Raw genomic sequence first — 26,194 nt, 5'->3', positions numbered from 1 at the left:
AACATCATACTCAATGGGCAAAAACTAAAAACTTTCCCACTAAGATCAGGGACAAGACAAGGTTGTCTACTTTCACCACTTCTATTCAACATAGTATTGGAAGTTCTAGCCACAACAATCATACAGGAAAAGGAAATAAAAGGCATTCTAATTGGAAAAGAGGAAACAAAGCTGTCATTGTTTGCAGATGACATGAGAGTATGCATAGAAAATCCTATAGGCTCCGCCAAAACACTGCTCGACCTAAATTTGGCAAAACAGTGTGATACAAAGTCAACATCCAGAAATCAAAGATATTTTTGTATACCAAGAAGGAAATATCAGAAACAGAAATCAGGAAAGAAAGTCCCACTTGATATAGCAAGACGAAAAGTAAAATGCCTAGGGATAAACCTAACCAAGCAGGTAAAGACCTGTACTCAGAAAACTACACAACACTGAAGAGGGAAATTAAGGAAGACACAAACAAGTGGAAGCATACACCACGTTCATGAATTGGAAGAATTAACATCCTCAAAATGTCCATACTACCCAAAGCATTTTATAGATTAAATGCAGCACCTATTAAAGTACCAATGGCATATTTCACGTATATAGAAATAACACTTCAAAAATTTATGTGGAACCATAAATGACTCTAAATAGCTGTAGCAATTTGGAGAAAGAAGAGCAAAGTAGCCTAGCTGGTGTAGTTCAGTGGATTGAGTGTGGGCTGCGAACCAAAGGGTCACCAGTTCGATTCCCAGTCAAGGGCACATGGCTGGGTTGCTGGCCAGATCCCCACTGGGGGCCAAGTAGAAGGCAACCATACATTGATATTTCTCTGACTCTCTCCCTCCCTTTCCCTGTCTAAAAATAAATAAAATCTTTAAAAAAAAAGAAGAGCAAAGTAGGAGGGATCACAATACTTAATATCAAACTGTATTACAAGGCTACTGTAATCAAAAGAGCCTGGTACTGGCATAAGAACAGACACATGGACCAATGGAATAGAATAGAGAGTCCAGAAATAACCCCAAATCTCTAAGGTCAATTAATATTCAACAAAGAGGGCAGCAGCATAAAATGGAGCAAAAATAGCCTCTTCAACAAATGGTGTTGGGAGAGCTAGACAGCTACATGCAAAAAAAAAATGAAACTTGAGCACCAACTTACACCATACACAAAAATAAATTGAACATGGACAAAAGATTCAAACATAAGTCATGACACCAAAAAGTCCTACAGGAGAACATAGACAGGAAAATCTCAGATATTTAATGCAACAATGTTTTCACTGATATGTCCCCTAGACTAAGGGACATAAAGGAAAGAATAAACAAATGGGATCTCATCAAAATAAAAAGCTCTGCACTGCTGAAGAAAATAGCATTAAAATGAAAAGAGAACCAACCATACAGGAAAACATATTTGTCAATGATACCTCAGACAAGGGTTTGATCTCCAATATATATAAAGAATATACAGGAGAAGGAAGTGAGGAGGGCTGGGGAGAAAAGGCGGTAAATGGTACTTGAAACAGGAAAAAAAATGTTTAAAAATGGGCAAAGGAACTAAATAGACACCTCTTCAAGGAGGACATACAGAAGGCCCAGAAATATATGAAAGGATGCTCAACATCACTAGCCATCAGAATGTTGCAGATTAAAACCACAATGAGATACCAGTTCATACTGCTCAGAATGGCCACCATAAACATAAACAAATTAATAAACAACAAGTGTTGGAGAGTGTGTGGAGAACAGGGAGCCATAGTAGTTTTGGTGGGAATACAGACTGGTGTAGGAGAATACAGACTGTGGGAATACAGACTGTTTCTTTTCTGTGGAAACAGTATGGAATTTCCTCAGAAACTGGAAAATGGAACTACCTTTTGACTGAGCAATTCCACCGCTGAGACTATACCCCTAGAATCCTGAAACACCAGTTCATAAGAACCTATGCACCCCAATGTTCATAGCAGCACAATTTACAATAGTCAAATGCTGGAAACAGCCTAAGTGCCCATTGGTAAATGAGTGGATCAGAAATCTATGGTACATTTACACAGTGGAATACTATGGAGCAGAAAGAAAGAAGGAGCTCCTACCCTTCATGACAGGATGGAACTGGAGAGCATTATGCTAAGTGAAATATACCAGACAGTGAAAGAAATACCAATTCATCTCACCTATAATTGGGACCTAATGGTCTTTGTCTTTCACTGCCTGGCTTATTTTCCTTAGCCAGAGACTTTGAAATTAAGAACAAACTGTCAGTAACCACAGAAGAGATGGAGGAGATAATCTGGTGGGGGTGAGGGAGAGAAAGGGTTTTCAGGAACTAGTATAAAGGACATGTAGACAAAACCAAGGGGGTTTGGGATCAGGGGTGGGAGGTGGGGATGGCTGGGGCAGAGGGAGTGGGAAGTGGAAAATGGAGATAATTGTACTTTAACAACAATAAGAAATAAATAAATACATGCATACATAAGTACATAAAAACTAGTGAGCAAAACAGAACCAGAGACATGGAAATAAAGAACAAACTGACAGTGGCCAGGGGGAAGGTGGAAGGGGATAATGGGAGAAAGAAGGGGAAGAATCAAGTCAAGGACCATGTTTAGGGGACCCATGGAAAAGACAACAGGTGTGGGGGAGGATTGAAAGTGGAAGGTTGGAGGGTGGTTAAGGCAGAGGAGTATAAAGGGGGAAAATGGGGACAACTTTGATTGAACAACAATAAAAAAATGTTTTTAAAGAAGAAGAGTGATTCCAAATAAAAATGGTGTTTTGACTTTATCTAAAAAAACCTACAAACCCATCTATGTACAAATACAGCAAAAATATATTTCTTGAGGGGTTGCCATGTTATTCACATTGTGCTGTGGTGTTTATAGTATGAATAAACTTGGCCAAGTTTGTTTCTTGAAACAATCTTGGTGCATATAGGAGGTCTGAGGGAGAGTATCATCAGCTGTCAGGGTCAAATCTGGTCATTTATAATCTGTCTCATGTTACTCTGAGTCAGAGTGTGTCCCAAATATTATTTTCTTCTAGGAAAGAAACTGGGTGAAGTTATCCTTGGGTCTCTATTCCTCAGGACAGTTGCAGGAATTATTTTAAAATGTCCATGACAAGCATTGCAGCCAATATAATCCCAAAGAAGATGCCTAAGATATTTTTGACATGTGGTAAAAATTCCTTCTCAATTAATACTATATTTTTTAACTTCATATAGTCAGTAATAGTTTTTTATAGTGCTTTATAACTAAATATCTATATTTTAATTGGAAATCTTGTGTGAGTAGGAAGAAAGAAACCATATATACTGTTCCCATAACATCAGATTTTGTATATGTGTGTATATTCTTTGTATGTGTACAAATATTATTTAAATGGCTTTATTACTTCTTGATATTTTAAAGATGGAGGATTAAAGAGTTGACCTGTCCATACAAATAGCTGGTTTACTTTTATTTGTTTACCTGCTTATTCTCTACCTCCTTTCTAGAGTGGTGTATAGTAGCATATAGAAACTCATACAACATTTTTTGTAAATGGTGTATTTAAGTTAATGAAAAAATTTAGAGTAGGGAAAAAATAAAGCCACTAAATGTAGTATGCAAAATACTCTAAGGCTTACACTTGGTAGATTTCGTAGAGACAAAGCAAAGATAGAAATAGGGTCTGTTACATAATTCACAGTGTCCATAAGAAACAAAAATTAGGCCAGTTGTTCAGGAAACTGGATTTTTCCGTAATCCATTATGTAATATAATAATGTCAGAAATATTTCTATGATAAACAGAAATATGTCTCTGAGATTCCTAGAAGCCATAACAATAAAGGAAGCACATTTATTTCTACAGCTGATTTTTCCCTCATAAAGAAGACACTGTAACATAGTGAAAACCATCCTTTCCCTAAGTATAATTAGTTTCTTATAGTAACATTGCTTCTTTGAAAACATGAAAGCCTGGGGTGGGGGGTAGAATTTTAAGTTAGATTATAATGACAAACCTTAACCATTCAGGTTGAATTTTAAGGATGGTTATCTCGGCCACACTACATGCTTGTAGTCTTGGGATGCCCTGAACACTTAGTTCCTAGAATAGATAAGGATGTCTAGAACCAAAGAGTAGCTGTACTTTATGGAGCATATACCATGTGCCAGGCACTGTACTAAGCACCTTACATTTTCACATAACCCTCAGACCTCCTCTCTAAGAGAGGGTATTATCTCCATTATACAGATGAGGAAACAAGGGCTGAGATCATGTGTGACTTATACTGTGGTTACATAGCCAACAGGGACAGAAACCAGAGATTTTTTACCCAGTTCTGCTAACTGCCAGGGAACCTAAGTTGTCCGGTTACTATCACACTTTGTGCCAGTGGGCATGTTGGCCCAGTGCAAAGCTTCTCAGCAGGATATCAGGACCCCCAGGCAAGGCAGTGGGCAGTGTCTGCCCATGCCTTCTGCCTTGCACTCTACCACTGCAATGACTATAGGCCATTGGACTAGAGGAGGTTTGAGGATAGGGGAGGATGACTCCCCAGTCCAACTGCTGAAGGATCTATAACCATGTGTCTGAGAGACATTTCTGTTAGAACAAGAAGCCAGGGACAAGTGGATAAGGATAAGGATGTTCTCTCCCTCCCAGGTTTCTCTCCCTCCCAAGTTGCCATGTATAGGTGAGGAACAGGCAAGTACTTCACCACCAAACCCCTGGTACTGAGAACACTCTAGCCTATAGGTTAGGAGGTGGGTTCTGGCATTAGATGTGACCCATTGTAACTGACAAACATAATTTATGATATAACAGAAAAAATCAAATATTCAGTGACCTATTTTCCAGTGACAATGACTGTTAAGCGGGTCAGCTCAAGAGTTTCTTCATCCATCTATCATAAATAAATATATTTACACATACATACTATATGTGGCAAAAGTAAGTTCACAGTTATATGTGAAACAGAGCTTGTTCTTGTGTTATTTATTATTGTATTATTTCCTTACAAACAACTGTAAACCTACTTTTGCCCCACCCTGTATATATTTATAAACATGCAACTGTATTATATATAGTGTACTGTAACTTCCTTTTCAGTTGGCAATAATCAGTGACATCTTTTCATGTTAATATATATAGACCTATCTTATTATTTTTTGTAGATATGTTCTTGGTTACTTATAGAAGTAGATCCATAGAATAAATTCCTAGAAATGGAATTCCTGGATCAAAGGGCATAAACATATTAAGCTTAAACAGTAAGCACCATATTATCATTCAAAAACACTATGTCAATTTATACCTAATTCCACCAACCAACTTTGGAACTTTTGATGGGTGATATAATCCATGTGCTTCGTTTTCTGCTTATACAATTAGAATGATTATGTCTCAGGAATAACTCTAAATGAGGTCATTGCTTTGATAATACCATGGTTCTTTAAGAAATGTACCTGTAAAGCTAATGGTCTCTTTTATTTAAAATTTTTCTCATATCTTCTCCACTATAACCTGCAAAATAAATTAAAATTTGATTAAAATAAATCTAGTGACTTTATACCTCGCTATTACTTTCAACAATTCAATATTTAAGTCTTACCAGGGGTGGGGATATTTTATGACATCAACTTTAATATGTGTCTTTTCAGTTAAAATTTGCAAAAGTTCACACAGCTAAGACATACCTTCTATTGAAATGCCCAAAGGTCCCCTATTATTCTGATGAAATTAAAACATAAAAGATAATTTTCTTCTTTAAATTGTCTGCCCCAAAAGTTCAAATTTACATTTCTGTAAATGACTTTTTCCAACCTTGTTAGCTTCATTCTTTTATCTGATTGTTCACCATTATTCTCTGCAGGTGGATAGATGCAGAATGCAATTGTAGGATCTAGATAAGTCAACAAACTTTTGGAAGGGTAATAGAGCCAGATTGGATTAATTTTTTTATTTACTAACTGTGAATTGTTGAAAAGTGTACAGGTTGCTTAACCTTTGTGGCTCAGTTTACAGGGCAATAAAATGGAAATACTAATATTAGTAACCACCCCATTGAGTTTTTGTGAGGATTAAATTACCTGGAATAGTGTCTCACTCATAATAATAAGTGATCAATAAATGACAAGTATTATTAGTAATATAGAGGTTTAACATGATTAATATATGTTGTTACTGAGAATATTGGCTTTGGGGTCAGACAGAAGTGAAGTCTTGCCACTTATCTGTGTGTTAATGGGTGATTTGCTCAACCTCTCTAGGCCCAGTTTTCTCCTCTGACATATGACTATATTGCAGAGGGTTCCTATGAGGATTAATTAAGATTAAATATCATGCATTCTGTTAAATAGATCCCTGGCACAAAGCGAATGATCAATAACTTGTGGCTGGTTTTAATAATATATTTTAAATTGTTAGTAAAAACAAAATATTTATTTCAGGTAATTTCCTACAGCAGTGGTTGTAAATGGAGGACTTAAAAGGATGTATCATGAGTGAGAAGCCAGAGAAATTGATTAGGTGGGTTTGCTCTTAGTAGAGATGTGTTGTAACCACATCAGCAAAATCCCAGTGGATTAGCTGCAAGACCCTTGAAATAGCTGTGCGTTCAAAACCTTCTTTTGGAAGGCTCTTCTCACTAATGCAATTTAATTTGAATTAGAATCAGGGGATCTGAGTTTCTGGCCCAAATCTGCAATTTACCAAGTAGATGGGCCTTGCTTTCTCCTGGACAAGAGGCCTGTTGTTAGGCAGAATCAAACCATAGAAAACTCTTGATTGTGTCTGGGTCCTGGTTTTTGGGTTTTGGAGTTTGATCTCAAGGTTGAAGGTAAGAACAATAGATGGGGGAATGTTCTGGGCTTTTGTTGGGGAGATTGGATGGCTCTCAATGAATGGCCTTGCTCCATTTGTCCCTTCCCCCAACTCACACCTGTGGGGAAAGGGGTGAGGACATCTTATATGTCTTTCACATATTTCCTAGACATCTTGAGTTCTGGACCCCATTCCAAATCCCTTTTTGGGGCCCCCTCTTGGCCGTGCCCTGTTACATCACTGTCTTATTGTTCTCACAGCCTTTCCATCAGCCTGTGAACAGTAGGCTGAGGGAAAGGCTGGGAATTAACATTCTCTAGAAGTGCAACAGAAGTTCAATACAGAAATAAGGGCTACACCATGAAAAGAAATGAAGCACTGACACCACTTTAACCTGCATGAACCTTGAAAGCTTGATGCTCAGTGCAAGAAGCCAGACACAAAAGACCACATAGTATATGACTCTGTTTCTATGAAATGTCCAGAATAGGTGAATTTATAGAGATAGAAAGTGGATTAGTGGTTCCCCAGGGTTAGGGGAATTTGGAGGGCAAGGATTAGTAGCTAAAGAGTATGATGTTTCTTTTGGGAGTGATGAAAATGTTGCAAATTTTGTTTTAGTGAAGGTTACATCATTTGTGAGTATACTGAAAACCATTAAAATATGTACTTTAAATAGATGCATTATAGTGGTGTATGAGTTATATCTTGCAAAGTTAGTACAAAAATAATGAAAATGAAGGCATAGATTAACTCATACCCATTAGGATGGATACTATCAAAAAAAAATATGTATTGGCAAGGATGTGAAGAAATTGGAACCCTTATGCATTGTTGTTGGTGGGAATGTAATATGGTGCAAAGTAGTTCCTTAAAAATTAAAAATAAGATTATCATTGGCGTGCATACACAAAAGAAAGCAAATCTCAATGAGGTTTTGTACATATATGTTTATTAGTAGTATTATTTATGATAGCCAAAAGGTAGAATTAACCCAAATGTTTACCAATGGATGAATAGATAAGCAAAATGTGGTCTTTCCATACAATGAAATATTATTCATCCTTAATAAGGACATTCTGGCACACACTACAATGTGGATGAATGTTGAGGACATTATGCTAAATTAAGTAAGCCAGTCACAAAAAGACAAATAATATATGATTCCACAGATATGAGGTACTTGGAGTAGTCAAATTTATAAAGACAGAGAGTAGAATAATGGTTGCCAGGGGCTAGAATGAAGAGAGAATGGGAAGTTATTGTTTAACAGGGACATAGTTTCAGTTTTGCAAGATGAAAAGAGTTCTGGAGATGGATGACGGTGATGGTTGCACAACAGTGTGAATGTACTTACTACAACTGAACTGTACTCTTTAAAATGGTGAAGATCTTAAATTTTATGTTGTATGTGTTTAAATACAACTTTAATAATGAGAGGGAAAAAATGAAGGCACAGATCCCAAATGACCTTTATGATTTGCTTCCTAACCTTCTTCAAGCTCCACTGAATATCACCTTCGCAGTGAGTCCTCCCTGATCAGCCGGCTCTCCTATCCCTATGCCCTGCATGTCCCCACCTAATATGTTATCCATAGGATAATTCAAAACTGAATGCTTCTAAAGTTTTATTATAACATGCCATGTTCTTGACATAAATCAAGAACTTTCGTTAGTGGCACCTGTTCTTTGCAGCCTTGGAGAAAAAAAGGATCTGGGATGAAGCTGACTCTAGGATGGCCTGGTGCCATCTTTTCTGCATATGTTACCTGGTTCTGCATGTAGAGTATCAGTTACATTGGAATCACTGTGTTAGTTACTTTACAAATTGTCTTCGATTGTGTAATACAGTGATTACAATCATATCATTTATTTTGTTTAGTACCATATTTTGCCATATATAATGCACTCCCGTGTACAATGTGCACCCATGTTTTTGGCCCAAGATTTCAGGGAAAAAAATTCATTTTCACTTAATTCAATTATTTATTTATTTATATTTAGATACTTGGTTTTTGTATTAAAAAGAGCATTCTTTTGCGTGCCGATGTTATTATTGCTTTCTACAGTTACACTTTTAACACATAAGCATAAATAAAATAATTTAAAACAATTATATGGATGCATAATTAGTCTACTCATGAATAATGCACATCCTTATTTTTCCCTCAAAAATTTGAGCAAAGAAGTGCACACTGTACATGCCAAAATACTGTAAGTTCTATGACAGTAGGGACTTTCTCCCTTCTTGTTTTTTCTCACTGCTGCATCCTCAGCACCTACAACATTGCCCAGCTTGCATATGGTAGCTTTTTAGGACAGGAATGCCCAACCCCTAGGCCACATACATGTCTGTGTCCTGTTAGAAACCAGGCTACACAGAAGAAGGTGAGTTGCAGGCAAGTGAGTGAAGCTTCATCTGTATTTACAGTCGCTAGCCATTGCTCGCATTACCACCTGAGCTCCATCTCCTGTCAGATCAGCAGTAGCATTAGATTCTCATAGGAACCCAAATCCTACGGTGAACTGAACTGTGCATGTGAGGAATCTAGGTTGTACATTCCTTACGAGAGTATAATGCATGGTGATCTGAGGTGGAGCTGAAGCGGTGGTGCTAGCACAGGGAAGTGGCTGCAAATACAGATTATCATTAGCAGAGAGGACTGAGTGCATGGAGAGCATAAAAAATCAATTGCTTGCAGACTCATATTAAAACCCTATCAGTGAGTGACAAGTGACAATTAAATTGTATCTGGTGGCAGACAGACATTATAGTGACGAATGAGTGGCTGTACTTCAGTTGTACAGCTGCATCTGGTGGCAGACTTTAAGTCAGAATCTACACTTATTTTAGTCTGTGCAGTGGCCCAACCATTATTTTATTTACCACTTCCATCCATGCCTCTATCCCACATGGCACACTTGTCGCAGTCACAGTTTTGGTAAGCCCACATGCTAACACTAGCCAAAATGAGTAAAAAACAAACATCACTGGAGAGCTTCTTTGAAAAGGGAGAAGACTTGATGATGACACAGCAGAAGACTCTAAGACAGCCAAAAAAAAGAAAGCTACATTTAAAAGAGAATACCAAAAAAGTTAGGAGTTCTGGCCAAGATAGTGGCATAGGTAGAAATCCTTTGCTTCCTTGAACAACTAAAAGGAGGATAATACCAATCTAAAAAATTTTTTTTAAAAACCAGAACTGCCAGAAAATCGAACTGCATGGAACTCCAACAACCAAGGAATTAAACAGTCAATCAGACTGGTATGCTGAGACAAAGAAATATGGACCAAACAAAAGAACAGAGCAAAACTCCAGAGAAAGAGTTAAGCGATGAGAAGATAGTGAACCTATCTGAAACAGAATTCAAAACATTGGTAGTCAAGATGCTCACAGAACTGATGGGGCTTGGTCGAAAAATGAAAGAACAAATGAAGACTACCCAAAGTGAAATAAAGCAAAATATTCAGGGAACCAACAGTGACAGGAAGAAAACCAGTACTCAAATCAGTGATTTGGAACAAAAAGAAGAAATAAATGTCTAACTGGAACAGAATGAAGAAATAAGAATTCAAAGAAAATGAAGAGAAGCTTAAGGAACTTCTGGGGCAACTTTAAATGTTCCAACATCCAAATTATAGGGGTGCTAGAAGGAGAAGAACAGGAGCATGAAATTGAAAACTTATTTGAAAACATAATGAAGGAGAACTTCCCCAGTCTGGCAAAGGAAATAGAATCCCAGGAAGTCCAGGAAGCTCCGAGAGCCCCAAAGAAGTTGGACCCAAAGAGGAACACACTAAGGCACCTCATCATTCAGTTACCCAAGATTAAAGATGAAGAGAGAATCTTTTTTAAAAATATTTTATTTATTTATCTTTAGAGGGGGAGGGAAGGAGAGAAATATCAATGTATGATTGCCTCTCGTGAGTCCCCTGCTGGGAACTGGCCTGCAACCCAGGCATGTGCCCTGACTGGGAATCGAACCGTGATCGTGTGGTTCGCAGGCCCATGCTCAATACACTGAGCTACACCAGCCAGGGCTGAAGAGAGAATCTTAAAAGTAGCAAGAGGAAAGGAGAGAGTTACCTACAAAGGAGTGCCCATAAGACTGTCAGCTGTTTTCTCAAAAGAAACCTTGCAGGCAAGAAGAGCCCTGGAAAGAAGTATTTGAAATCATGAAAGGCAAGTACCTACATCAAAGATTAGTCTGTCCAGCAAAGCTATCATTTAGAATGGAGGGGCAGATAATGTGTTTCCCAGATAAGGTCAAGTTAAAGGAGTTCATCATCACCAAGCCCTTTTTATATGAAATGTTAAAGGGACTTATCCAAGAAATTGAAGAAGATCAAAAACTATGAACAGTAAAAGACAACAAAATCACAACTATCAACAAGTGAACCTAAAAAAAAAACACCAAAGAACAGAAACAAATACTAAGTGAATAACTAGAACAGGAACAAAATCAGAGAAATGGATATCAAATGGAGGGTTTTCAGTGGGGGGGATGGGNAGTTAAAGGAGTTCATCATCACCAAGCCCTTTTTATATGAAATGTTAAAGGGACTTATCCAAGAAATTGAAGAAGATCAAAAACTATGAACAGTAAAAGACAACAAAATCACAACTATCAACAAGTGAACCTAAAAAAAAAACCCAAAGAACAGAAACAAATACTAAGTGAATAACTAGAACAGGAACAAAATCAGAGAAATGGATATCAAATGGAGGGTTTTCAGTGGGGGGGAATGGGAAGAAAGAGGAGGAAGGTACAGGGAATAAGAAGCATAATTAGTAGTCATAAAATAGACAGGGAGAGGTTAAGAATGGTATAGGGAAGAGGACTCAGAGAATTTATATGTACAACCCATGGACATGAAGTAAGGAGTGGGGAATGCTGGAGTGTTGGGGGTTGCAGGGAAGAGGGTTCGAAGGGGAAATTGGGAAAACTGTAATAGCATAATCAATAAAATATACTTAAAAATAAAAGAAGATACCAACTTCCAGCCAAGATGAAGGTATAGGTAGACTTGCATCTCCTCCTCACACAACCATAAGAAGGATAACAACCAACTTAAAAACACAAAACAACCATAACTGCCAGGAAATCAAACTGTATGGAAATCTGACAACCAAGCATTTAAAGAGGAAACATTCATCCAGATGGGTAAGAGAGAGAAGACACAGTGTGACATGGTGAGGTAGTGGCAGGCAATGGTGGCAAGGCAGCTGTGGCAGCAGCCCATGGAATGAGCAGTCCCACATTAATGTGCAGCAGATACAAACCAGGAGGGACAAGTGGGGAGTGAGTGATCCCAGCCCCAGGCCAGACCATGCAGCCCAGGGTTTCAATGATGGAAGAATAAACCTCATAACCTCTGGCTATAAACCAGTGATGGTGAGTGTGGCAGAAGAAACTGCTGCTGTCTCAGGAGACTCCATTTAAAAGGCCCACGGTGTCCTAGAATATCTGCAAAACTACCCATTCTGGAAAGTAGCACAAAGGCAGCAACTAAAAGGGCACCAGATGCTTACGGAAAGTGAGGGAAGTGATGGGAAATGGAGCAAGAGCCAAGCAAGTGGCTTTGTTACCACCCTGACACCACTCCCACATACAACAACCAAGTGGACTGGCCCACCCTGGTGGATATCTCTAAGGCTCCACCCCCTACAGTTTAATAAGTACTCCAAGCATGGGGAATAAAGCAGCTCTACCTAATACATGGAAACACAGGGAGGTTGACAAAATGAAGAGACAGGGAGATAAGGCTCAAAAGAAGGAACAGATCAAAACTCCAGAAAAAGAACTAAGCAACATGAAGATAGCCAATCTATCAGATGCAGAGTTTAAAGCACTTGTGATCAGGTTGCTCAGAGCAGTAATTGAATGCAGCTACAAAATAAAGGAAGAAGTGAAGGCTACACAGAGTGACATAAAGCAAAATATACAGCGAACTTACAGTGAAGAAAAGGAAGCTGGAATTCAAATCAACAATTTGGGGAAAAGGAAGAAATAAACAGTCAACTGGAACAGAAAGAAGAAACAAGAATTCAGAAAAATTAGAAGAGGCTTAGGAACCTCTGGGACAACTTGAAATGTACCAACATCCAAATCATAGGGTTGCTAGGAGGAGAAGAGAAAGAGCAAGACATTGAAAATGTATTTGAAATAATAATGAAAGAAAACTTCAAAATTTGGTGAAGGAAATAGACATGCAAGTCCAGGAAACTCACAGAGTCTCAAAATATTTGGACCCAAAGAGGGCTACACCAAGAGACATCATAATTAAAATGTCAAAGGTTAAAGATAAAGAGAATTTTAAAATAATTTTTATTGTTGTTCAAGTGCAGTTGTCTCCATTTTCTCCCCACCAAGTCCCCCTTCTCCATTCATCCCCACCTCCCACCCTTGAACCTACTCCCTTTGGCTTTGTCTGTGTGTCCTTTATATGTGTTATTTGATGGCCCTTCCTCTCTTTTCCCCCATTACTACTCTCCCACCTCCCCTCTGGTTACCTTCTGTTTGTTATTTATTTCAATGTCTCTTGTTATATTTTGCTCACTTGTTTGTTTTGCTGATTAGGTTCCACTTATAGGTGAGATCATATGGATTTGTTTTTCATAGAAGCACAATTTACAATAGGCAAGTGCTGAAAACAACCTAAGTGCCCATCAGTAAATGAGTGGATAAAAAATATATGGTACATTTACAGAATGGAATACTACATAGCAGAAAGAAAGAAGGAGCTCCTACCCTTCATGGCAGGATGAATGGAATAGAGTACATTATGCTAAGTGATAGAGATTCTTAAATGCCACAAGAGAAAAGAGAGGTACCTACAAAGAAGTTCCTATAGGATTATCAGCTAATTTCTCCGGAGAAACCTTGCAGGCAAGAATGTACTGGCAAGAAATATTCAAAGTCATGAAACACAAGGACCTACATCCAAGATTATTCTATCCAGCAAAGCTATCATTTATAACTGGAGGGCAGATAAAGTGCTTCCAAGATAAGGTAGAGCTCAAAGAGTCATCATCACCAAGCCCTTGTATGAAATATTGAAGGGACTTATCTAAGAAAAAGATCAAATCTATGAACAGTGAAATGACTACAAATTCACAAATATCAACAATGGAATCTGTAAAAAACTAACTGGGCAAGCAGCTAGAACAGGAGCAGATTCATCGATGTGAAGATCACATGGAGGCTGTCAGTGGATGGGGGAGCAGGTAGAATAGGGGAAAAGGTACAGGGAATAAGAAGCATAGTTGGTCGGTACAGAATAGACAGGGGGTGTTGGAAATAGTATGGGAAGTAGAAAAGCCAAGAACTCATTTATGAACCATGGACATGAACTAAAGCAGGGATTAATGGAGGGAGTTGGGGTACTGGGCAGAGGGGGACAGAGGGGGGAAAGGGACAACTATAATAGCATAATCAGCAAAATATACTTAGTAGAAATAAATAAATGAATAAATAAATAAATACCAAGAGTCCTACTTAAATTACAGGTTCATTGCAACAGGGGATTCACATTCTCCAAGTGTTCTTTTTATATGTAGTTACTGGCTATCCAACAAAGCCATGAAACCTGAAAAACTGTTTTACCCCATGGATACCAAGCATCCTGCATTGAAAGAAAAGTGTATGGATTTTTTCAAAAGAAAAAAAAGTGAACACAAAGAACAGAAGCAATTATTGAAGGTCACTACTTCATCAAATGTGTCTGCACTGAGAGCCTCATTCTTAGCGGCTAACTGCATTGCTAAAAACTAAGAAGCCCTTTACTATTGGTGACGAGTTGATCGTGCCTTCTGCTAAGGATATTGGTCATGAACTTTTAGGAGAGGCTGCAGTTCAAAAGGTGGCATGTGTTCCTCCGTTGGCTAGCACGGTCACTAGATGAATTGATGAACTAGCAGAGGATATTGAGGAACAATTGTTAGACAGGATTGATGAGTCACTGTGGTATGCAATCCAGGTTAACAAGTCTACCGATGTTAACAAGGTAGCAATGCTTGTTTTTCTGCAATGCATTTTTCAGGAGGATGTGCATGAGGATATGTTATGTGCACTTTTGTTGCCAATCAACACCACAGCTGCAGAACTATTCAAGTCCTTGAATGATTACATATCAGGAAAACTGAATTGGTCATTTTGTGTCAGTATATGCATGGTCAGAGTGGCTGCCATAACAGGACAGCTGTCTGATTTTTGGGGTCAAAGAAGTTGCTTCTGAATGTGAGTCTATGCACTGTGTCATCAATAGAGAAATGCTTGCTAACTGAAAAATGTTACCTGAACTTAACAAAGTTTTGCAGGATGCGATTAAAAGTATCAACCACCTTAAAGTACACACCCTTAACTCATGTCTGTTCATACAGTTCTGTGATGAGATGGATGGAGAGCAAACACATCTGTTATGCACAGAAGTGAGGTGGTTTTCTAAGTGGGGTGGTTTTCTGATCACTGGCCAGAGTTTTTGAGTTACAAGAGCCACTCCATAGATTTCTTTTAGAAGAAGAGTCACCACTGGCAGCACATTTCAGTAGCACAGAATGAGTCACAAAACTTGCTTACTTGTGTGACATATTCAACCTCTCCATGAACTCAATCTGTCACTTCAAGGGAGAGTGACAACTGTGTTCAAGTCAGCAAATAAAGTGGCTGCATGCAAAGACAAATGAATTATGGGGGTGACGAGTGAACATTGGGATTTTTGGTGTTTCAAACATTAGCAGAGATTTTGAAGAGACTGAGCCAGGGCCTTCTTACTCCCAGCTGGTGTGTGATCACCTATCTCAGATTTAAAAAGAGTTTGACTATTACTTCCCAACCACAAAAGACCCCCAAACTGGGAAGGAATGGACTTGCAACTCATTTGTGAATAAGCCAGGTGAATTGACCTTGTCTCTGCTAGAAGAGGATCAACTGCTTGAGATCACAAATGACTGTAGCCTTAAGTAGGTTTGAAGCAACTTCATATTTCCATGTGTTCTCCATATGTTAAAGTGAAGGCAGGATATCCTGAGATTGACACAAAAGCACTGAAATACCTGCTTCCATTTCCAATATCATATCTTTGTGAAGCAGGGTTTTCTGCAGTGACAGCAACCAAAATGAGATTACAGAATAGACTGGACATAAGCAACACACTTCAGGTGTCACTGTCTCCCATCACCCCCAGATGGGACTTTCTACCATATTTTGCCATGTATAATGCACAATTTTTTTCCAAATTTTTGAGGGAAAAATAAGGTTGTGCATTATATATGGGTGGCACTAATTCCATATATATGTAAGTGTTTTTAATTCTTTTATTTATGCTTATGCATTAAAAGTGTAATTCTAGAAAGCGATAATGATATCCATATGCAAAATAATACTCTGGAATATGATAATTGGTTGTGTTTCTAAATATAAATAAGTAAATAAATAATTGAATTAAAATGGAAGATATTTTTCCTGAAAATTGGGGTTGAAAACATGGATGGGCCATTATACTTGGCAAAATATGTTAGTTGCTGAAAAATGAGCTCAGGACTCCCACTGATTCTGCATTATGGTGAGTTGTACAATTATTTCATTATATATTACAATGCAATAATGATAGAAATAAAGTGTACAATAAATGTAATGCACTTGAATCATCCCCCCACTTCTGTCCATGAAAAAACTGTCTTCCACAAAACTGGTCCCTGGTGCCAAAAAGGTTGGTGACTGCTGGTTTAGGACATAATTACTGACTGAGTGAATGAATCTGCATTATACAGTCTCCTTCCCAAATCATCCAGCACTCTGTACAAGGTCAATCTAAAGTAAACAGAACTCTTTCTAAGCTAACAAATAAACAGAGAAAATATATGTTTGCACAAACATAAATGGACAAAGACAAAAAGTCTAAAACATTACCCCAAATGCTAGTAGTGATTTTTTCTAAGTGGTAGTACTATAGGCAGTTGATGGGGTTGATTTATTCTTTTTAAGAGAAGTCCATGTGATTTTTTCTCTTTTTGATTATTTACAATTTCTATTTTAATTGTATTGTTTATGCTATTAAAGTTTTCCCACTTTTCCAAACCCTTTTCACTGGTCCGGCCCACCCCCCAACTTCCATAAAGTGCCCTCACCGTTGTCCATGTCAATGGGTCCTTCATATATGTTCTTTGACTAATCCCTTCACTCTCTTCTGATCAGTCCTCACCTCCCTCCTCCCTACTTACAGCTGTCAGTCTGTTCCATGATTGTACACCTCTAGGTCTGTTTTACTCATTTGGTTTATTTTGTTCATTAGATTCCTTGTATAAATGAGAACATATGGTATTTGTCATTGGCCCACTGGATTATTTCACCTAACATGATAGTCTCCAGTCCTACCCATGTTGTTGCAAAAGGTAGGAATTCCTTCTTTTTACTGACATGTAGTATATGATTGTGTAGATGTACCATATACTTTTAAGACACTCATCTACTGATGAGCATGTAGGCTGTTTCCAAATTTGGCTATTACAGATAGCACCGCTATGAACATGGGAGTGCATAAGCTATTTTGAATTGGTGTTTCAGTATTCTTAGGGTATATTCCCAGCAGTGGAATTGCTGGGTCAAAAGGTAGATCCATTTTTAGTTTTCTGAGGACGTTCCATACTGTTTTCCACAGTGACTGGCCCAGTCTGCATTCCCGCCAGCAGTGCACTAGGGTTCTCTTTTCTCCACATCCTCATCAGGAATTGATAGTTGTTGATTTATTAATGATAGCCATTTTGGCGGGTTTGGGGTGATATCCCATTGTGATTTTAATTTGCATCTCTCTCAGGGCTAGTGATGTCGAGCATCTTTTCATGTGTTTATTTGCCATCTGTTATGTCTTCCTTACAGAAATGTTTCTTCATGTCCTTTGCCCATTTTTAAAATTGGATTGTTTGTCTTTTTGGTACTACCTCATATCAATTCTTTATATATTTTGGAAATTAAACTTTTGTCTGAGGTATCATTGGCAAATATGTTCTCCCATACAGTCAGTTCCTTTTGGATTTTGATGATGTTTTTCTCTAGCTGTGCAGAAGCATTTTAATTTGATATAGTCCAATTTGTTTATTTATTCCTTTATTTCCTTTGCCCTATGAGAACATTAGCAAAAATATTGCTACATAAGATACCTGAAATTTTACTATGTTTTCTTCTAGAATTTTATGCTATTACAACTTACATTTCTCTTTTGTTCATTCTAAGTTTATCCTGGTATATGGTAGTCTAGTTTGATTTTTTTTCCATATACCAGTCCAGATTTCCCAACACCATTTATTTCTTTTTTTAGTTATCCCAAGAAAACTGTATTTAGAATATTTTTTCTAAATTTCTGAAGTTTTGGCTTAGTTTAATTGTTAAGTAAATAAGAAAAACAAAAGATCTAGTTAATGCTCTTGAGCTTTCTGTGTGCTCTTCTTTTCAGAACAGTGTTAGGACTCTATTTTTTTCTTTTTTATTGATGTTCAAATACAGTTATCTCTATTTCCCTACCACCAGTTTACTCCACCCTACCCATGCCCACCTCTGACCCTCAATCCCACCCCACTTGGCTCTGTCCATGTGTCCCTGGTTCGTGTTAATTTACATACCTTTCCCTTCCTTCCCAGGTTATTTCCCTCTCCCCTCCCCTCTGGTTACTGTCAGTTTGTTGTCAATTTCACAATCTCTGCCTATATTTTGCTTGGCAGTTTGTTTGTTAATAGGTTCCACTTATAGGCGAGATCATATGGTATTTGTCTTTCACTGCCTGGCTTACTTCACTTACCTAATACTTTACAGTTCCACCAATGTTGTTGCAAGTGGTAGGAGCTCCTTCTTTCTTTCTGGTGCATAGTATTCCATTGTGTAAGTGTACCATAGTTTATTGATCCACTCATTTACTGTTCGGCACTTCGGCTGCTTCCAGCACTTGGCTGTTGTAAATCATGCTGCTATGAACATTGAGGTGTAGGGGTTCTTTTGAATTAGTGTTTCAGGATTCTGAGGATATAAATTCAGCAGTGGAATTGCTGGGTCAAAAGGAAGTTCCACTTTGAATTTTTTGTTTCTTGAGGAACTTCTATACTGTTTTCCACAGTGACTGCACCAGTTTGCATTCCCACCAACAGTGCACTATGGTTCCCTCTTCTCCACGACCTTGCTAGCACTTATTGTTTCTCAATTTGTTTATGATGGCCTTTCTGACCTGTGTGAAATGGTATCTCATTGTGGTTTTAATTTGCATATCTCTGATGGCTAGTGAGTCTGAGCATCCTTTTATATTGCCTCTGAGCCCTCTCTGTGTCCTCCCCGAAGAAGTATCTGTTCGGGTCCTTTGCCCATTTTTTAATTGCATTATTTGGCTTCCTGGTTTAGAGTCATGTGAGTTCTTTATATATTTTGTATATCAAAATATATGGCAAATATGTTTTCCCATAATTGGTTCCCCTTTCATTTTGCTAATGTTTTCTTTAACCATGAAGAAGCTTTTTATTTTGATGAAGTCCCATTTGTTCATTCTTTCCTTTATGTCCCTTCCTCTAGGGGACATATCAGTAAAAATATGCTACATGGAATGTCTGAGATTTTCTTGCCTATGTTTTCCTCAAGGACTTTTATATTCTCACAACTTATATTTAAGTCACTTATCTATCTTGAGCTCATTTTTGTGTATGGTATAGGTTGGTGGTCAAATTTTATTTTATTTTTTGCATGTAGCTCTCCAGCTTTCCCAACACCATTTGTTGAAGAGGCTATTTTTATTCCATTTTATGCTGCTGCTTGCTTTGTTGAATATTAATTCACCTTAGAGATTTGGGTTTATTTCTGGGCTCTCTGTTCTCTTCCATTGGTCCATGTGTGCGTTCTTATGCAAGTACCAGGCTGTTTTAATCACTGTGGCCATGTAATATAGTTTGATATCAGGTATGGTGATCCACCTACTTTGTTCTTTCTCAAAATTGCAGCAACTGTTCGAGGTCATTTATGATTCATGTACATTTTCGAAGTCTTTGTTCTATATCTGTGATATATGTCATTGGTACTTTAATAGGTATTGCACTGAATCTGTAAATTGCTTTGGGTAGTATAGACATTTTGGTGATGTTAATTCTTCCAACCCATGAACATGCTATATGCTTCCATTTATTTGTGTCATGCTTAATTTCTTTCTTCAGTGTTGTATAGTTTTCTGGTTCTACGTCTTTTACCTCCTTGTTAGGTTTATTCCAAGATATTTTATTTTTCTTGTTGCTCTAGCAAATTGGATTTTTTTCCCCTGGATTCTCTTTCTGGTATTTTATCATTGGTGTACAAAAGGTCTTTGATTTCTGAATATTGACTTTGTATCCTGCTGTTTCATCAAATTCACTCATTAGTTCAAGTAGTTTTTTGATGGAGTGTATAGGGTTTTCTATGTACACTATCATGTCATCTGCAAACAATGACAGTTTTATTTCCTCCTTTCCAATTTGGGTACCTTTTATTTCTTCTTCTTGTCTGAAAGCTGTGGCTAGGACTTCCAATACTATGTTGAATAGAAGTGGTGAAAGTAGACAACTTTGTCTTGTTCCTGATTTTAGTAGGAAAGCTGTTAGTTTTTGCCCATTGAGTATGATGTTGGCTGTGGGTCTCTCATATATGGCCTTTAATATGTTGAGAAATGTTCCCTCTATTTCCACTTTGCTGAGTGTTTTTATCAAAAATGGGTGTAGTACCTTATCAAATGCTTTTTCCATATCTGTTGACATGATCATGTGATTTTTGTCTTTGCTTTTATGTGATGTATTACATTTATTGATTTGCAAATATTGTACCTTCCTTGCATTCCTAGGCTGAATCCCACTGGTCATGGTCTATGATATTTTTAATATATTGCTGGATGCAGTTTGCCAATATTTTGTTGAGTATTTTAGCATATGTTCATCAGCACTATTAGCCTGTAGTATTCTTCCTTTGTTCTTCTTTTATCTAGTTTTGGGTTTATGATAATGCTGGCTTCATAAAAAGAGTTTGGGAGCCATCCATCTTCTTGGATTTTAGGGAAAAATCTGAGAAGGATAGGGGTTAGGTCTCCCTTAACTAATTTGTAAAATTCTCCTATCAGGAGAACTATCAGGTAAGGGATTGTGTGCTGGGAGATTTTTTATTACTGCTTCGATTTTGTCAGATGTTATTGGTCTGTTCAGGCTTTCTGCTGCTTCTGTATTAAGTTTTGGAAGATTATATTTTTCTAGAAAGTTATCCATTTCACCTAGGTTTTCAAATTTCTTGTAATACAGTTCTTCATAGTAATTTCTTACAATCCTTTGTATTTCTGTGGTATCAGTTGTAATTTGTCCTCTTTTGTTGCTGATTGTGTTTATTTGAGTCCTCTATTTTTTTTTCTTGATGAGTCTGCTTAAAGGCTTGTTGAAGTGTCTGTCTTTTCAAAGAATCAGCTCTTGGATTTATTGATTCTTTGAATTGTGCTTTTAGTCTCCGTGTCGTTTAATTCTGATCTGATCTTAGTTATTTCCTTCCTTCTACATGCTCTGGGCTGTATTTGTTGTTGTTCTTCCAGTTCTTGTAGATGTAGGGTCATGTTGTTTATTTGAAATGTTTCTATTTTTTTAGATGATGTAGACCCTGCCCATGGGGTCCGTAGCATTAAGGGTGAGACAAGACAAATTCACACAGACTACCATGTTTTATGGAGGAAAAGGGATGGCACGGCCACTCTCTCAAGAGGAGAGCATGCCAACCCTTGCCTTGACAAGTTTTTATTTCTTTTTAGGGTACATTATATTCAGGATGGTCCTTATTTACTATGCACAGGGTCCTCATTTACTAAGCACAGGTTCACTTTAAGTGGTTATCTTTTACAGAAAACAAAGGAGAGGATGCCAACAATCACATCACAGAAGAAGGATATTTTCCAATGTAAAGGGAAAAGTGCTTGAACTGGTTACACTCCTCCTTGGAAGGTTTAGCATAGATTTTAGGAAGTTACAGTAAGCACTCTCTGCCTCAATTCAGGGTGAGGGAATTTTAGCAAAAAGCAAATCTCAAAGCAGCCTAGATACAATGCAGGCCTGATGCCCCGCAGGAGAACCTATCTGTGGGTGTGGGTCCTGTGCATCGGACCTTGCTTTTCACTGGCCTTTCTGAATGGGAGCTGGGCCCACATCATGCAAAATGGTCTCCTATATTTAAGTGGGCCTGTCTCTGTATGAACTTCCCTCTCAGGACTGCCTTTGCTGTTTCCCATAAGATTTGGATTGTCATGCATTCATTTTCATTTGTTTCCAGAAACTTTTTGATTTCTTCCTTGACCTCATTCTTGAGCCATTCATTGGTTGATTGCATGCTATTCATCTCCATGAATTTGAGTGTTTTTGAGTTCTTTCCTTGAGGTTGGTTTTTAGTTTTAGTCCCTTGTGGTCAGAGAAAATGCTTGATATGATTTCAATTTTCTTGAATTTGTTCAGGCTTGCTTTGTGTCCTAACATGTGGTCTATCTTTGAAAATGTTCTATGTGCATTTGAAAAGAATGTGTATTTTTTTTTCCTTTGGGTAAAAGGCTATATATATATATATATCAATTTAGTCCAATTCTGTCATAAATACACACACACACACATATATATATATTATACAGAATATATATATATGTATATATATATATAATATAATATATATATATATATATTCTGTCTAATTCGGTCCACTTAATTTAAGACATTGTTCAATGCTGCAATACCTTAGTTGATATTTTGTTTGAAAGATATATCTATTTTTGGTAATGGGGTATTAAAACTTCCTACTTGTTAAGAATGGTGGGCTTAAACAGGCTTTTACTCAAAATATAATTATATATATATAATTATATATATATATTTCTCTCTCTCTCTCTTGTTAAAACTTCCTACTTGTTAAGAATGGTGGGCTTAAACAGGCTTTTACTCAAAATATAATTTTATATATATAGATATATAGATATAGATATAGATATAGATATATATGTATATATAACTCAATATATAATGTTGTTGCTGTCTATATCTTTTTTGAAGTCCTCCAAGATTTTCTTATATATTTGGGTGCTCTTATATTAGGTGCATATTTGTTTATAATGTTTATGTCTTCTTGATAGATTCTTTCCTTGAGTATTATGAAGGGTCCTTCTGGGTCTGTTTTTGTGGCCTTTGTTTTGAGGTCTGTTTTGTCTGATATGAGTATCGTTAGCCCAGTTTTTCTTTCCTGCTCATTTGCTTGGAATATTTTTTTCCAACTCTTCGTTTTAAGTTTGTGTACATCTTTTGTTCTGAGGCAGGTCTCTTGTAGACAGCATATGTGTGGGTCATGATTTCTTATTCATTCAGCTACTCTGTGTCTTTTGATTGGAGGATTTAACCCATTAACATTTAAGGTCACTATTGATATGTATTTGTTCATTTTTCCCCCTTTGTACCTGTGTTCCTCTCTTTTTCCTTCCTTTCCTTTCTCTTCTTATCATAGTCCTCTTAGTATATATTTAGGGCTGGCTTGGTGGAGATGTATTCTTTCAGCCTTTTTTTGTCTCATAAAATCCTCATTTCACCATCCATTTCCATTGAGAGCCTTGCTGGGTAGAGTAATATTGGTTACAGGCCTTTGTTTTTCATTACTTAGTTTATCTCTTGCCATTCTCTCCTGGATTGACATGTTTCTATTGATATCAGGTGTTAGCCTTTTTGAAGCCCCATTTGTATGTTACTTCTTTTTTCTCCCTTGGTGCTTTTAAGATTCTCTCTATTACTTTTATCCTTGGCTTTTTAATTATGATATGTCTTGAAGTTGGTCTTTGATTCATCTGGATTTGAACTCTCTATGCTTCCTGAACTTGTATGGGTTTTTCCCTCTCCAAGTCTGGAAAGTTTTCTGTCATTATTTTCCCAACACAGTTTCTATCCCTTGTTTCTTTTCTTCTCCTTCTGATATTCCTATGATTTGAATGTTGTTGTGTTTCATGTTATCTTGGAGTTCCCTTAAGCTATATAATATATATTTTTAGGGTTTTTTTTTCATGCAGCTGCTCTACCGAGGTATTTATTTCCACCTTGTCTTCCAGCTTGCTAATTCTGTCCTCTGCTTCATCCAGCCTGCTTGTAATGCTTTCTAGTGTGCTTTTTATTTCAGAGATTTTATTGTCCATTTCTACCTGGTTTGTGTTTATAGTTTCTATTTCCTTTTTCGTACTATTGTAGTTCCCATTCAGTTCCTTGTATTTATCTGTTAGTTCCATGAGCATCTTTATAACCATTATTTTAAATTCTATATCTGATAGTTTGGTTGCCTCCATTTCATTTAGCTTTTTTAGTGAGGAGTTTTCCATTCCTTTGGATTGTGTGTTCTTTTTTTGTCTCCCCATTTTAGGTGACTCTTTTTGTTTGTTTCTGGGCTTTCTGATGTCTCACTTTACTAGCTGTCTTTGTAGGGTGAACTTCTATGGTAGGAGTTCTGTGGGTTCAGTGGTGTAGTCTCTTTGATCCCCTTGTCTGTATGCTCTATGTTTGCCCTTTTTTCTGTTTGTGTGGGCTCTCTTGTTGTACTTGGGTTTTTACCTTTTAGTGGTTCCTTTTTTGGTGGTTTCTGTCCTCCAGCTGGTATACTGATGTCCACAGTTCCCACCTATTCCTGTATGTGATCAGTGGCAGGGGGTAGGCAAAATGGATTAAGACAGCGGGAAAGTATTTTATGGGATTTGAAGTACCAGCAAGTAGAGAAAAGATAGGAGATTCTTTGGATAAGTATAGCGTTAACTGTGATATTTCACCCAACTAGCCACTTTTTATAAAAGGTGGAAGAGATAAGACTCTCATTAGAGGGGAGGAGGATTGTGAGCTGATTCCAGAAATCAGAGCACTTGTGCAAGGTTAGATGATGAGATATAGTAAGAGTAAAAGATAGAAAGTAGGCATGGTGTGCGAGAGAATAGAGTTAACCACAATAAAAAAGCTCAGGAATAAAGTGAAGTGGACTAAGCCCAGGGCTGGTTGCTGTGTAGTATGTACAATTATATGAAACAACAATTATTTACAGTGGTACTGGAATAACAATAATATGACAAGAAACATATGGTTTGGATAACCAAAATAGAAAGCACACAATCAAGAATAATGTGTCATTGGAACACAAGTGAAGTGAAAGAAGGAAAATTAATATACAAGAAAGCATGAATAAAGAAAATCAGTCAAACAATGGAATTAAACAGAAATGAGATGAAGAAAACTAAACAGAAAGAAGAGAATAAAATATGCTAATAAAATAAAAGAAGTAAAATAATGAAAAAAATAGTAATAATACAAATAAACAAGAAAATGCCAGTTCTATAGAATAGCAAAGTGAAATTTGTCTCAGTTTCTCAGTTTTGGTGGTTAGCCTTGTGCTCCCTTTTAGGATCTGCCTCTGGAGCTTTCACAACTCCAGGTCTTATTGTCTCACTTGGGGGAAAAAAAGAGAGGAAAGCAAAAAATAATGCCTCCTGCTAACTTTAAATCCAGTGAGCAAATTCTGCTGGTCCTTCTGGATGCCACAGCAAGAGTGGGGCTAGGCTTTGCCTTTCTCCCTTCCTATTGGCTTTGTGAGGAAGGGGGCCATGTCTGAGTCACAATATTTATAGTTGCCCAGCCTCCAGCCCAGTTCCTCTGAGAGCTGCCAGACCCCCACTGTCTATATGCATCAGGCCTGCACTTTCAATTCACCAGTTGCACTGAGGTACATGCGGTGCGCCTCCTCCTTGCTCTTTTCAAGCCCCTTGTGGCTGGAACCCACCACTGGGCAAGCAGTGCTAGTCAGCCTCCCAGCGTGTGGCACCACTCAGCCTCTGGGCAAGCAATTTAAGTCAAGCCTGGCAAGTGGCTCAAATCAGCCACTCAGTCTCTGGGCAAGTAGCATGAATCAAACTCGGGTGCACAGCTCCAATCAGCCTCAGGGTGAGTGGTGCTACTAGTAGCCAGAATCAGCTGCAGGTTGAGTGTTGCCAGTGAGCCTCCAATCGAATGGTGCTACTCAGCTGCCAGGGTAGTGGTCCAAGTCTTGTGTAGGCAACCAGCTCAAATTAGTCCCAGGGCCAGCAGGGTGAATCAGCCACCCAGCAAGCTGCTCAAGTCAAGTATGGCAAAAAATGTGTTTCCACAGTTGGTTGAGTCTCCTGAGCCAGGCAGGGGTGCGCAGTTCAAATCAGCTTTGAGGGGAGAAAGCTACTGGGTGAGAGTTCCTTACAAAGCAGCTGTGAGCTTTTTTTTTTTTTTTTTTTTTTTTTTTTTTTTTTTTTTTTAGTAAAAGCCTGTTTAAGCCCATCATTCTTAACAAGCACACAGCTTTTTCTACAGCCTAACTTTCTAACAAGTCTGTTGTCTA

General features: G+C 37.7%; 1 protein-coding gene and 1 long non-coding RNA gene across 2 annotated transcripts in view; both read left to right on the top strand.

Moving 5' to 3' along the window:
- IQCK (IQ motif containing K) overlaps positions 1–26,194 on the top strand; it is a 216,423-nt gene that overhangs the window by 141,998 nt on the left and 48,231 nt on the right. The gene's annotated exons all lie outside the window — the stretch shown is intronic.
- LOC118994480 (uncharacterized) lies at positions 7,943–24,789 on the top strand. The gene is made up of 3 exons (XR_005068057.1): positions 7,943–8,212; positions 19,130–19,137; positions 24,773–24,789. It is a non-coding gene; the product is annotated as an uncharacterized LOC118994480 (long non-coding RNA).

This window comes from Sturnira hondurensis, unplaced genomic scaffold (genome assembly GCF_014824575.4).
Source record: "Sturnira hondurensis isolate 20B ecotype Veracruz unplaced genomic scaffold, ASM1482457v3 Scaffold0009372, whole genome shotgun sequence".
Taxonomy (NCBI): domain Eukaryota; kingdom Metazoa; phylum Chordata; class Mammalia; order Chiroptera; family Phyllostomidae; genus Sturnira; species Sturnira hondurensis.
Note: the sequence above shows the minus strand (reverse complement) of the source record. Positions and strands in the feature narration are given on the sequence as shown.